Source organism: Triticum urartu, chromosome 3A (genome assembly GCF_056163025.1).
Source record: "Triticum urartu cultivar PI428250 chromosome 3A, HENAU_Tu73, whole genome shotgun sequence".
In the NCBI taxonomy this organism is placed as follows: Eukaryota; Viridiplantae; Streptophyta; class Magnoliopsida; order Poales; family Poaceae; genus Triticum; species Triticum urartu.
The window spans coordinates 630,331,489-630,344,217 of NC_141875.1; positions in this window are offsets into that span (position 1 = coordinate 630,331,489).

Genomic DNA, 12,729 nt, shown 5'->3' on the forward strand with positions numbered 1-12,729 from the left:
CTTGCCAATAGAGATACTATTTCACCAATTGGGATTGTTAGAGATGTTGAAGTCTTGTGTGGAAAAATTAAATACCCTACTGATTTTCTTGTTCTTGGTTCCCCACTAGATAACTTTTGTCCCATTATATTTGGTCGACCTTTCTTGAACACTGTTAATGCTAAGATAGACTGCGAGAAAGATATTCTTACTATCGGTTTAGGGGATATGTCTCATGATTTTAATTTCTCTAAATTTCGTAGACAACCCCATGATAAAGAATTACCTAGTAAGGATGAAATTATTGGTCTTGCTTCTATTGCCATGCCTCCTACTGATCCGTTAGAACAATATTTGCTAGACCATGAAAATGATATGTTTATGAATGAAAGAAGGGAAATAGATGAAGTATTCTTTAAACAAGGGCCTATTTTGAAACACAATTTGCCTGTTGAAATCCTCAGAAATCCTCCTCCACCCAAGGGTGATCCCGTGTTTGAGCTTAAACAATTACTTGATACTCTGAAATATGTTTATCTTGATGAAAAGAAGATATATCCTGTTATTATTAGTGCTAACCTTTCAGAGCATGAAGAATAGAAATTATTGAAAACTCTGAAGAAGCACCATGCCGCCATTGGATATACTCTTAACAATCTTAAGGGCATTAGTCCCACTCAATGTCAGCACAAAATTAATTTGGAATGTGATGTTAAACCAGTTGTTGATCATCAACGACGGTTAAACCCCAAGATGAAAGAAGTGGTAAGAAATGAAATACTAAAGCTTCTAGAGGCAGGTATAATTTATCCTATTGATGATAGTCAACGGGTAAGTCATGTTCATTGTGTCCCTAATAAAGGAGGTATTACCGTCGTTCCTAATGATAAGAACGAATTGATTTCACAAAGAATTGTTACAGGTTATAGAATGGTAATTGATTTTCGCAAATTAAATAAAGCTACTAGAAAAGATCATTACCCTCTACCTTTTATTGATTAAATCCTAGAAATATTATCCAAGCATACACATTTTTGCTTTCTAGATGGTTATTCTGTTTTCTCTCGAATATCTGTGTCAAAAGATGATCAAGAGAAAACCACTTTTACTTGCCCTTTCGGTACCTTTGCTTATAGACGTATGCCTTTTGGTTTATGAAATGCACCTGCTACCTTTCAAAGATGCATGACCGCTATATTCTCTGATTTTTTTGAAAAGATTGTTGAGGTTTTCATGGATGATTTCTCCGTTTACGGTACTTCTTTTGATGATTGCTTAAGCAACCTTGATCGAGTTTTAAAGAGATGTGAAGAAACTAATCTTGTCTTGAACTGGGAGAAGTGACACTTTATGGTTAATGAAGGTATTGTCTTGGGGCATAAAATTTCTGAAAGAGGTATTGAAGTTGATAAAGCTAAAGTAGATGCTATTGAAAAGATGTCGTGTCCTAAAGATATCAAAGGTATAAGAAGTTTCCTTGGTCATGCTGGTTTCTATAGGAGGTTTATTAAAGACTTCTCTAAAATTTCTAGGCCTCTCACTAATCTCTTACAAATAAATGTTCCTTTTGTTTTTTGATGGTGATTGTGTACAAGCATTTAAAATACTTGAGAAAGCCTTGATTTCTGCTCCTATTGTTCATCCACCTGATTGGAATTTACCCTTTGAAATTATGTGTGATGCTAGTGATTATGTTGTTGGTGCTGTTCTAGGACAAAGAGTTGATAAGAAACTAAATGTTATCTATTATGCTAGTAAAACTCTAGACAGTGCCTAGAGAAATTATGCTACTACTGAAAAAGAATTTTTAGCAGTTGTATTTGCTTGTGATAAGTTCAGATCTTATACTGTTGATTCCAAAGTAATTGTTCACACTGATCATGCTGCTATTAAATATCTCATGGAAAATAAAGATGCTAAACCTAGAATTATTAGATGGGTTCTCTTGTTAAAATAATTTGATTTGCATATTATTGATAGAAAGGGATCCGAGAACCCCGTTGCAGACAACTTGTCTAGGTTAGAAAATGTTCTTGATGACCCACTACCTATTGATGATAGCTTTCCAGATGAACAATTAGCTGTCATAAATGCTTCTTGTAATACTCCATGGTATGTTGATTATGCTAATTACATTGTTGCTAAATTTATACCACCTAGTTTCGCATACCAGCAAAACAAAAAGTTTTTCTATGGTCTAAGACATTACTTCTGAGATGACCCACACCTTTATAAAGAAGGAGTAGATTGTGTTATTAGATGTTGTGTACCTGAGCATGAACAGGAATAGATCCTACGCAAGTGCCACTCCGAGTCTTACGGAGGACACCATGCTGGAGATAGAACTGCACATAAGGTATTGCAATCTGGTTTTTATTGGCCTACTCTCTTCAAGGATGCTCGTAAGTTTGTCTTGTCTTGTGATGAATGCCAGAGAATTGGTAATATTAGTAGACGTCAGGAAATGCCTACGAACTATTCACTTGTTATTGAACCATTTGATGTTTGGGGCTTTGATTATATGGGACCTTTTCCTTCCTCTAATGGTTATAAACATATTTTAGTTGCTGTTGATTACATTACTAAGTGGGTAGAAGCTATTCCAACTAGCAGTGCTGATCATAACACTTCTATTAAGATGCTTAAAGAAGTTATTTTTCCGAGGTTTGGAGTCCCTAGATATTTAATGACTGATGGCGGTTCACATTTTATTCATGGTGCTTTCCGTAAAATGCTCGCTAAATATGATGTCAACCATAGAATTGCATCTCCATATCATCCTCTGTCTATTGGTCAAGTAGAATTGAGCAATAGAGAGATTAAATTAATTTTGCAAAAGACTGTTAATAGACCTAGAAAGAATTGGTCTAAGAAACTTGATGATGCATTGTGGGCTTATAGAACTGCTTATAAGAACCCTATGGGTATGTCTCCGTATAAAATGGTTTATGGAAAAGCATGTCACTTGCCTCTTGAATTAGAGCATAAGGCATATTGGGCTATTAAAGAGCTCAATTATGATTTCAAACTTGCCGGTGAGAAAATGTTATTTGACATTAGCTCACTCGATGAATGGAGAACCCAGGCCTATGAGAATGCCAAGTTGTTTAAAGAAAAAGTTAAAATATCGCATGACAAAAGGATACAGAAGCGTGAGTTTAATGTAGGTGATCATGTTTTGCTATACAACTCTCATTTAAGATTTTTTGCAGGAAAGATTCTCTCTGGATGGGAAGGTCCTTACATTATCGAGGAGGTCTATCGTTCCAGTGCCATAACAATCAACAATGCCGAAGGTGGTAAACGGTCAAAGAATCAAACATTATATCTCAGGTACTCCTATATATGTTGAGACCAATATTATTAATACTGTAACACCGGAAGAGTTCATAATGTTGGGGAATGTAGTAATTTCAAAAAAATTCCTACGCACACGCAAGATCATGGTGATGCATAGCAACGAGAGGGGAGGGTGTGATCTATGTACCCTTGTAGACCGACAGCGGAAGCGTTAGCACAACGCGGTTGATGTAGTCATACGTCTTCACGGCCCGACCGATCAAGCACCGAAACTACGGCACCTCCGAGTTCTAGCACACGTTCAGCTCGATGACGATCCCCGGACTCCGATCCAGCAAAGTGTCGAGGAAGAGTTCCGTCAGCACGACGGTGTGGTGACGATCTTGATGTACTACCGTCGCAGGGCTTCGCCTAAGCACCGCTACAATATTATCGAGGACTATGGTGGAAGGGGGCACCGCACACGGTTAAGAATATGATCACGTGGATCAACTTGTGTGTCTAGGGGTGCCCCCTTGCCCCCGTATATAAAGGATCAAGGGGGGGGGGTGCGGCCGGCCAGGAGGAGGGCGCGCCAGGAAGAGTCCTACTCCCACCGGGAGTAGGATTCCCCCCTTTCCTAGTTGGAATAGGATTCGGGAGGGGGAAAGAGGAGAGAGAGAAGGAAGGGGGGGGGGCGCCGCCCCCCTCTCCTTGTCCTATTAGGACTAGGGGGGGAGGGGCGCGCGGCCCAGCCCTGGCCACCTCTCCTCTCTTCCACTAAAGCCCACTAAGGCCCATATACCTCCCGAGGGGTTCCGGTAACCTCCCGGTACTCCGGTAAAATCCCGATTTCATCCGGAACACTTTCGATATCCAAATATAGGCTTCCAATATATCAATCTTTATGTCTCGACCATTTCGAGACTCCTCGTCATGTCCGTGATCACATCCGAGACTCCGAACAAACTTCGGTACATCAAAATGCATAAACTCATAATATAACTGTCATCGAAACCTTAAGCGTGCGGACCCTACGGGTTCGAGAACAATGTAGACATGACCGAGACACGTCTCCGGTCAATAACCAATAGCGGAACCTGGATGCTCATATTGGCTCCTACATATTCTATGAAGATCTTTTATCGGTCAGACCGCATAACAACATACGTTCTTCCCTTTGTCATCGGTATGTTACTTGCCCGAGATTCGATCGTCGGTATCTCAATACCTAGTTCAATCTCGTTACCGGCAAGTCTCTTTACTCGTTCCGTAATACATCATCTCACAACTAACTCATTAGTTGCAATGCTTGCAAGGCTTATGTGATGTGTATTACCGAGAGGGCCCAGAGATACCTCCCCGACAATCGGAGTGACAAATCCTAATCTCGAAATATGCCAACCCAACATGTACCTTTGGAGACACCTGTAGAGCACCTTTATAATCACCCAGTTACGTTGTGACGTTTGGTAGCACACAAAGTGTTCCTCCGGCAAACGGGAGTTGCATAATCTCATAGTCATAGGAACATGTATAAGTCATGAAGAAAGCAATAACAACATACTAAACGATCGGGTGCTAAGCTAATGGAATGGGTCATGTCAATCAGATCATTCATCTAATGATGTGATCCCGTTAATCAAATAACAACTCTTTGTCCATGGTTAGGAAACATAACCATCTTTGATTAACGAGCTAGTCAAGTAGAGGCATACTAGTGACACTCTGTTTGTCTATGTATTCACACATGTATTATGTTTCCGGTTTAATACAATTCTAGCATGAATAATAAACATTTATCATGATATAAGGAAATAAATAATAACTTTATTATTGCCTCTAGGGCATATTTCCTTCAGTCTCCCACTTGCACTAGAGTCAATAATCTAGATTACACAGTAATGATTCTAACACCCATGGAGCCTTGGTGCTGATCATGTTTTGCTCGTGGAAGAGGCTTAGTCAACGGGTCCGCTTCATTCAGATCCGTATGTATCTTGCAAATCTCTATGTCTCCCACCTGGACTGGATCCCGGATGGAATTGAAGCGTCTCTTGATGTGCTTGGTTCTCTTGTGAAATCTGGATTCCTTTGCCAAGGCAATTGCACCAATATTGTCACAAAAGATTTTCATTGGACCCGATGCACTAGGTATGACACCTAGATCGGATATGAACTCCTTCATCCAGACTCCTTCATTTGTTGCTTCCGAAGAAGCTATGTATTCCGCTTCACACGTAGATCCCGCCACGACGCTTTGTTTAGAACTGCACCAACTGACAGCTCCACCGTTTAATGTAAACACGTATCCAGTTTGCGATTTAGAATCGTCCGGATCAGTGTCAAAGCTCGCATCAACGTAACCATTTACGATGAGCTCTTTGGCACCTCCATAAACGAGAAACATATCCTTAGTCCTTTTCAGGTATTTTAGGATGTTCTTGACCGCTGTCCAGTGATCCACTCCTGGATTACTTTTGTACCTCCCTGCTAGACTTATAGCAAGGCACACATCAGGTCTGGTACACAGCATTGCATACATGATAGAGCCTATGGCTGAAGCATAGGGAACATCTTTCATTTTCTCTCTATCTTCTGCAGTGGTCGGGCATTGAGTCTTACTCAACTTCACACCTTGTAAAGCAGGCAAGAACCCTTTCTTTGCTTGATCCATTTTGAACTTCTTCAAAACTTTGTCAAGGTATGTGCTTTGTGAAAGTCCAATTAAGCGTCTTGATCTATCTCTATAGATCTTAATGCCTAATATGTAAGCAGCTTCACCGAGGTCTTTCATTGAAAAACTCTTATTCAAGTATCCCTTTATGCTATCCAGAAATTCTATATCATTTCCAATTACTAATATGTCATCCACATATAATATCAGAAATGCTACAGAGCTCCCACTCACTTTCTTGTAAATACAGGTTTCTCCAAAAGTCTGTATAAAATCAAATGCTTTGATCACACTATCAAAGCGTTTATTACAACTCCGAGAGGCTTGCACCAGTCCATAAATGGATCGCTGGAGCTTGCACACTTTGTTAGCTCCCTTTGGATCGACAAAACCTTCTGGTTGCATCATATACAACTCTTCTTCCAGAAATCCATTCAGGAATGCAGTTTTGACATCCATCTGCCAAATTTCATAATCATAAAATGCGGCAATTGCTAACATGATTCGGACAGACTTAAGCATCGCTACGGGTGAGAAGGTCTCATCGTAGTCAATCCCTTGAACTTGCTGAAAACCTTTTGCGACAAGTCGAGCTTTGTAGACAGTAATATTACCGTCAGCGTCAGTCTTCTTCTTGAAGATCCATTTATTCTCAATTGCTTGCCGATCATTGGGCAAGTCAACCAAAGTCCATACTTTGTTCTCATACATGGATCCCATCTCAGATTTCATGGCTTCAAGCCATTTTGCGGAATCTGGGCTCACCATCGCTTCTTCATAGTTCTTAGGTTCATCATGATCTAGTAGCATGACTTCCAGAACAGGATTACCGTACCACTCTGGCGCGGATCTCACTCTGGTTGATCTACGAGGTTCAGTAGTATCTTGTTCTGAAGTTTCATGATCATTATCATTAGCTTCCTCATTAATTGGTGTAGGTGTCACAGAAACAGGTTTCTGTGATGTACTACTTTCCAATAAGGGAGTAGGTACAGTTACCTCGTCAAGTTCTACTTTCCTCCCACTCACTTCTTTCGAGAGAAACTCCTTCTCCAGAAAGTTTCCGAATTTAGCAACAAAAATCTTGCCTTCGGGTCTGTGATAGAAGGTGTATCCAATAGTTTCCTTTGGATATCCTATGAAGACACATTTCTCCGATTTGGGTTCGAGCTTATCAGGTTGAAGCTTTTTCACATAAGCATCGCAGCCCCAAAATTTCAGAAATGACAACTTTGGTTTCTTGCCAAACCACAGTTCATAAGGCGTCGTCTCAATGGATTTTGATGGTGCCCTATTTAACGTGAATGCGGCCATCTCTAGAGCGTATCCCCAAAACGATAGCGGTAAATCAGTAAGAGACATCATAGATCGCACCATATCTAGTAAAGTGTGATTACGACGTTCGGACACACCATTACGCTGTGGTGTTCCGGGTGGCGTGAGTTGTGAAACTATTTCACATTGTTTCAAATGTACACCAAACTCGTAACTCAAATATTCTCCTCCACGATCAGATCGTAGGAATTTTATTTTCTTGTTACGATGATTTTCAACTTCACTCTGAAATTCTTTGAACTTTTCAAACGTTTCAGACTTGTGTTTCATTATGTAGATATACCCATATCTGCTTAAGTCATCTGTGAAGGTGAGAAAATAACGATATCCCCCACGAGCCTCAACATTCATCGGACCACATACATCTGTATGTATGATTTCCAACAAATCTGCTGCTCTCTCCATAGTACTAGAGAACGGTGTTTTTGTCATCTTACCCATAAGGCACGGTTCGCAAGTACCAAGTGATTCATAATCAAGTGGTTCCAAAAGCCCATCAGTATGGAGTTTCTTCATGCGCTTTATACCGATATGACTCAAACGGCAGTGCCACAATAAGTTGCACTATCATTATCAACTCTGCATCTTTTGGCTTCAACACTATGAATATGTGTGTCACTACTATCGAGATTTAATAAGAATAGACCACTCCTTAAGGGTGCATGACCATAAAAGATATTACTCATGTAAATAGAACAACCATTATTCTATGATTTAAATGAATAACCGTCTCGCATCAAACAAGATCCAGATATAATGTTCATGCTTAATGCTGGCACCAAATAACAATTATTTAGGTCTAATACTAATCCCGAAGGTAGATGTAGAGGTAGCGTGCCAACTGCGATCACATCGACTTTGGAACCATTTCCCACGCGCATCGTCACCTCGCCCTTGGCCAATCTTCGCTTAATCCGTAGTCCCTGTTTCGAGTTGCAAATATTAGCAACAGAACCAGTATCAAATACCCAGGTGCTACTGCGAGCATTAGTAAGGTACACATCAATAACATGTATATCACATATACCTTTGTTCACCTTGCCATCCTTCTTATCCGCCAAATACTTGGGGCAGTTCCGCTTCCAGTGACCAGTCTGCTTGCAGTAGAAACACTCAGTTTCAGGCTTAGGTCCAGGTTTGGGTTTCTTCTCTTGAGTAGAAACTTGCTTGCTGTTCTTTTTGAAGTTCCCCTTCTTCTTCCCTTTGCCCTTTTTCTTGAAACTAGTGGTCTTGTTGACCATCAACACTTGATGCTCCTTCTTGATTTCTACCTCCGCAGCTTTCAGCATTGCGAAGAGCTCGGGAATAGTCTTATTCATCCCTTGCATATTATAGTTCATCACGAAGCTCTTGTAGCTTGGTGGCAGTGATTGGAGAATTCTGTCAATGACGCAATCATCTGGAAGATTAACTCCCAATTGAATCAAGTGATTATTATACCCAGACATTTTGAGTATATGCTCACTGACAGAACTGTTCTCCTCCATCTTGCAGCTATAGAACTTATTGGAGACTTCATATCTCTCAATCCGGGCATTTGCTTGAAATATTAACTTCAACTCCTGGAACATCTCATATGCTCCATGACGTTCAAAATGTCGCTAAAGTCCCGATTCTAAGCCGTAAAGCATGGCACACTGAACTATCGAGTAGTCATCAGCTTTGCTCTGCCAGACGTTCATAACATCTGGTGTTGCTCCAGCAGCAGGCCTGGCACCCAGCGGTGCTTCCAGGACGTAATTCTTCTGTGCAGCAATGAGGATAATCCTCAAGTTACGGACCTAGTCCGTGTAATTGCTACCATCATCTTTCAACTTTGCTTTCTCAAGGAACGCATTAAAATTCAACGGAACAACAGCACGGGCCATCTATCTACAATCAAACATAAATAAGCAAGATACTATCAGGTACTAAGTTCATGATAAATTTAGGTTCAATTAATCATATTACTTAAAGAACTCCAACTTAGATAGACATCCCTCTAATCCTCTAAGTGATTACGTGATCCAAATCAACTAAACCATGTCCGATCATCACGTGAGATGGAGTAGTTTCATTGGTGAACATCACTATGTTGATCATATCTACTATATGATTCACGCTCGACCTTTCGGTCTCCATGTTCCGAGGCCATATCTGCATATGCTTGGCTCGTCAAGTATAACCTGAGTATTCTGCGTGTGCAACTGTTTTGCACCCGTTGTATTTGAACGTAGAGCCTATCACACCCGATCATCACATGGTGTCTCAGCACGAAGAACTTTCGCAACGGTGCATACTCAGGGAGAACACTTCTTGATAATTAGTGAGAGATCATCTTATAATGCTACCGTCAATCAAAGCAAGATAAGATGCATAAAAGATAAACATCACATGCAATCAATATAAGTGATATGATATGGCCATCATCATCTTGTGCTTGTGATCTCCATCTCGAAGCACCGTCGTGATCACTATCGTCACCGGCGCGACACCTTGATCTCCATCGTAGCATCGTTGTCGTCTCGCCAATCTTATGCTTCCACGACTATCGCTACCGCTTAGTGATAAAGTAAAGCATTACAGCGCGATTGCATTGCATACAATAAAGCGACAACCATATGGCTCCTGCCAGTTGCCGATAACTCGGTTACAAAACATGATCATCTCATACAATAAAATTTAGCATCATGTCTTGACCATATCACATCACAACATGCCCTGCAAAAACAAGTTAGACGTCCTCTACTTTGTTGTTGCAAGTTTTACGTAGCTGCTACGGGCTTAAGCAAGAACCAATCTTACCTACGCATCAAAACCACAACGATAGTTTGTCAAGTTGGTGCTGTTTTAACCTTCGCAAGGACCGGGCGTAGCCACACTCGGTTCAACTAAAGTTGGAGAAACTGTCACCCGCTAGCCACCTTTGTGCAAAGCACGTCGGGAGAACCGGTCTCGCATAAGCGTAGGCGTAATGTCGGTCTGGGCCGCTTCGTCCAACAATACCGCCGAACCAAAGTATGACATGCTGGTAAGTAGTATGACTTATATCGCCCACAACTCACTTGTGTTCTACTCGTGCATATAACATCAACACATAAAACCTAGGCTCGGATGCCACTGTTGGGGAACGTAGTAATTTCAAAAAAATTCCTACGCACACGCAAGATCATGGTGATGCATAGCAACGAGAGGGGAGAGTGTGATCTACGTACCCTTGTAGACCGACAGCGGAAGCGTTAGCACAACGCGGTTGATGTAGTCGTACGTCTTCACGGCCCGACCGATCAAGCACCAAAACTACGGCACCTCCGAGTTCTAGCACACGTTCAGCTCGATGACGATCCCCGGACTCCGATCTAGCAAAGTGTCGGGGAAGAGTTCCGTCAGCACGACGGTGTGGTGACGATCTTGATGTACTATCGTCGCAGGGCTTCGCCTAAGCACCGCTACAATATTATCGAGGACTATGGTGGAAGGGGGCACCGCACACGGTTAAGAATATGATCACGTGGATCAACTTGTGTGTCTAGGGGTGCCCCCTTGCCCCCGTATATAAAGGATCAAGGGGGGGGGTGCGGCCGGCCAGGAGGAGGGCGCGCCAGGAGGAGTCCTACTCCCACCGGGAGTAGGATTCCCCCCTTTCCTAGTTGGAATAGGATTCGGGAGGGGGAAAGAGGAGAGAGAGAAGGAAGGGGGGGGGGGCGCCGCCCCCCTCTCCTTGTCCTATTCGGACTAGGGGGGGAGGGGCGCGCGGCCCAGCCCTGGCCACCTCTCCTCTCTTCCACTAAAGCCCACTAAGGCCCATATACCTCCCGGGGGGTTCTGGTAACCTCCCGGTACTCCGGTAAAATCCCGATTTCATCCGGAACACTTCCGATATCCAAATATAGGCTTCCAATATATCAATCTTTATGTCTCGGCCATTTCGAGACTCCTCGTAATGTCCGTGATCACATCCGAGACTCCGAACAAAACTTCGGTACATCAAAATGCATAAACTCATAATATAACTGTCATCGAAACCTTAAGCGTGCGGACCCTACGGGTTCGAGAACAATGTAGACATGACCGAGACACGTCTCCGGTCAATAACCAATAGCGGAACCTGGATGCTCATATTGGCTCCTACATATTCTACGAAGATCTTTTATCGGTCAGACCGCATAATAACATACGTTCTTCCCTTTGTCATCGGTATGTTACTTGCCCGAGATTCGATCGTCGGTATCTCAATACCTAGTTCAATCTCGTTACCGGCAAGTCTCTTTACTCGTTCCATAATACATCATCTCACAACTAACTCATTAGTTGCAATGCTTGCAAGGCTTATGTGATGTGCATTACCGAGAGGGCCCAGAGATACCTCCCCGACAATCGGAGTGACAAATCCTAATCTCAAAATATGCCAACCCAACATGTACCTTTGGAGACACCTGTAGAGCACCTTTATAATCACCCAGTTACGTTGTGACGTTTGGTAGCACACAAAGTGTTCCTCCGGCAAACGGGAGTTGCATAATCTCATAGTCATAGGAACATGTATAAGTCATGAAGAAAGCAATAGCAACATACTAAACGATCGGGTGCTAAGCTAATGGAATGGGTCATGTCAATCAGATCATTCATCTAATGATGTGATCCCGTTAATCAAATAACAACTCTTTGTCCATGGTTAGGAAACATAACCATCTTTGATTAACGAGCTAGTCAAGTAGAGGCATACTAGTGACACTCTGTTTGTTTATGTATTCACACGTGTATTATGTTTCCGGTTTAATACAATTCTAGCATGAATAATAAACATTTATCATGATATAAGGAAATAAATAATAACTTTATTATTGCCTCTAGGGCATATTTCCTTCACATAAGGGATACTTTCCAGAATGTTTCAGACTCCGAAAAGGAATAGGTATGTGGTACGATAAGTAAACCGACTCCAAAACATTTCCAATGATAAATTTTCTCCGTTTTGGAATATTTAGAAAATTAGGAAAATTAAAAGTAGTCCAAAAGAGACACAAGGCATCCACAAGGGTGGAGGGCGCGCCATACCCCCCTGGGCACGCCCCCCGTCCTTGTGGCCACCTCGTGTGCCTTCCAGACTCTATTTTCTTGCACGATACTTCTTATGGTCGGTAAAAATTCATTATATAATCCCCCGAAGGTTTTGACCACCGTACCACGACAAAATCTCCTGTTTTGTTTTGAGTTGTTTCTGCAGCAGATTTAGAGCAATTATTGGGGAACGTAGCATGAAATTTCAAAAATTTCCTACGATCACGCAAGATCTATCTAGGAGATGCATAGCAACGAGAGGGGGAGAGTGTGTCCACGTACCCTCGTAGACCGAAAGCGGAAGCGTTAGGTTAACGCGGTTGATGTAGTCGAACGTCTTCATGATCCAATCCAAGTACCAAATTTACGGCACCTTCGTGTTCAGCACACGTTCAGCTCAATGACGTCCCTCGAACTCT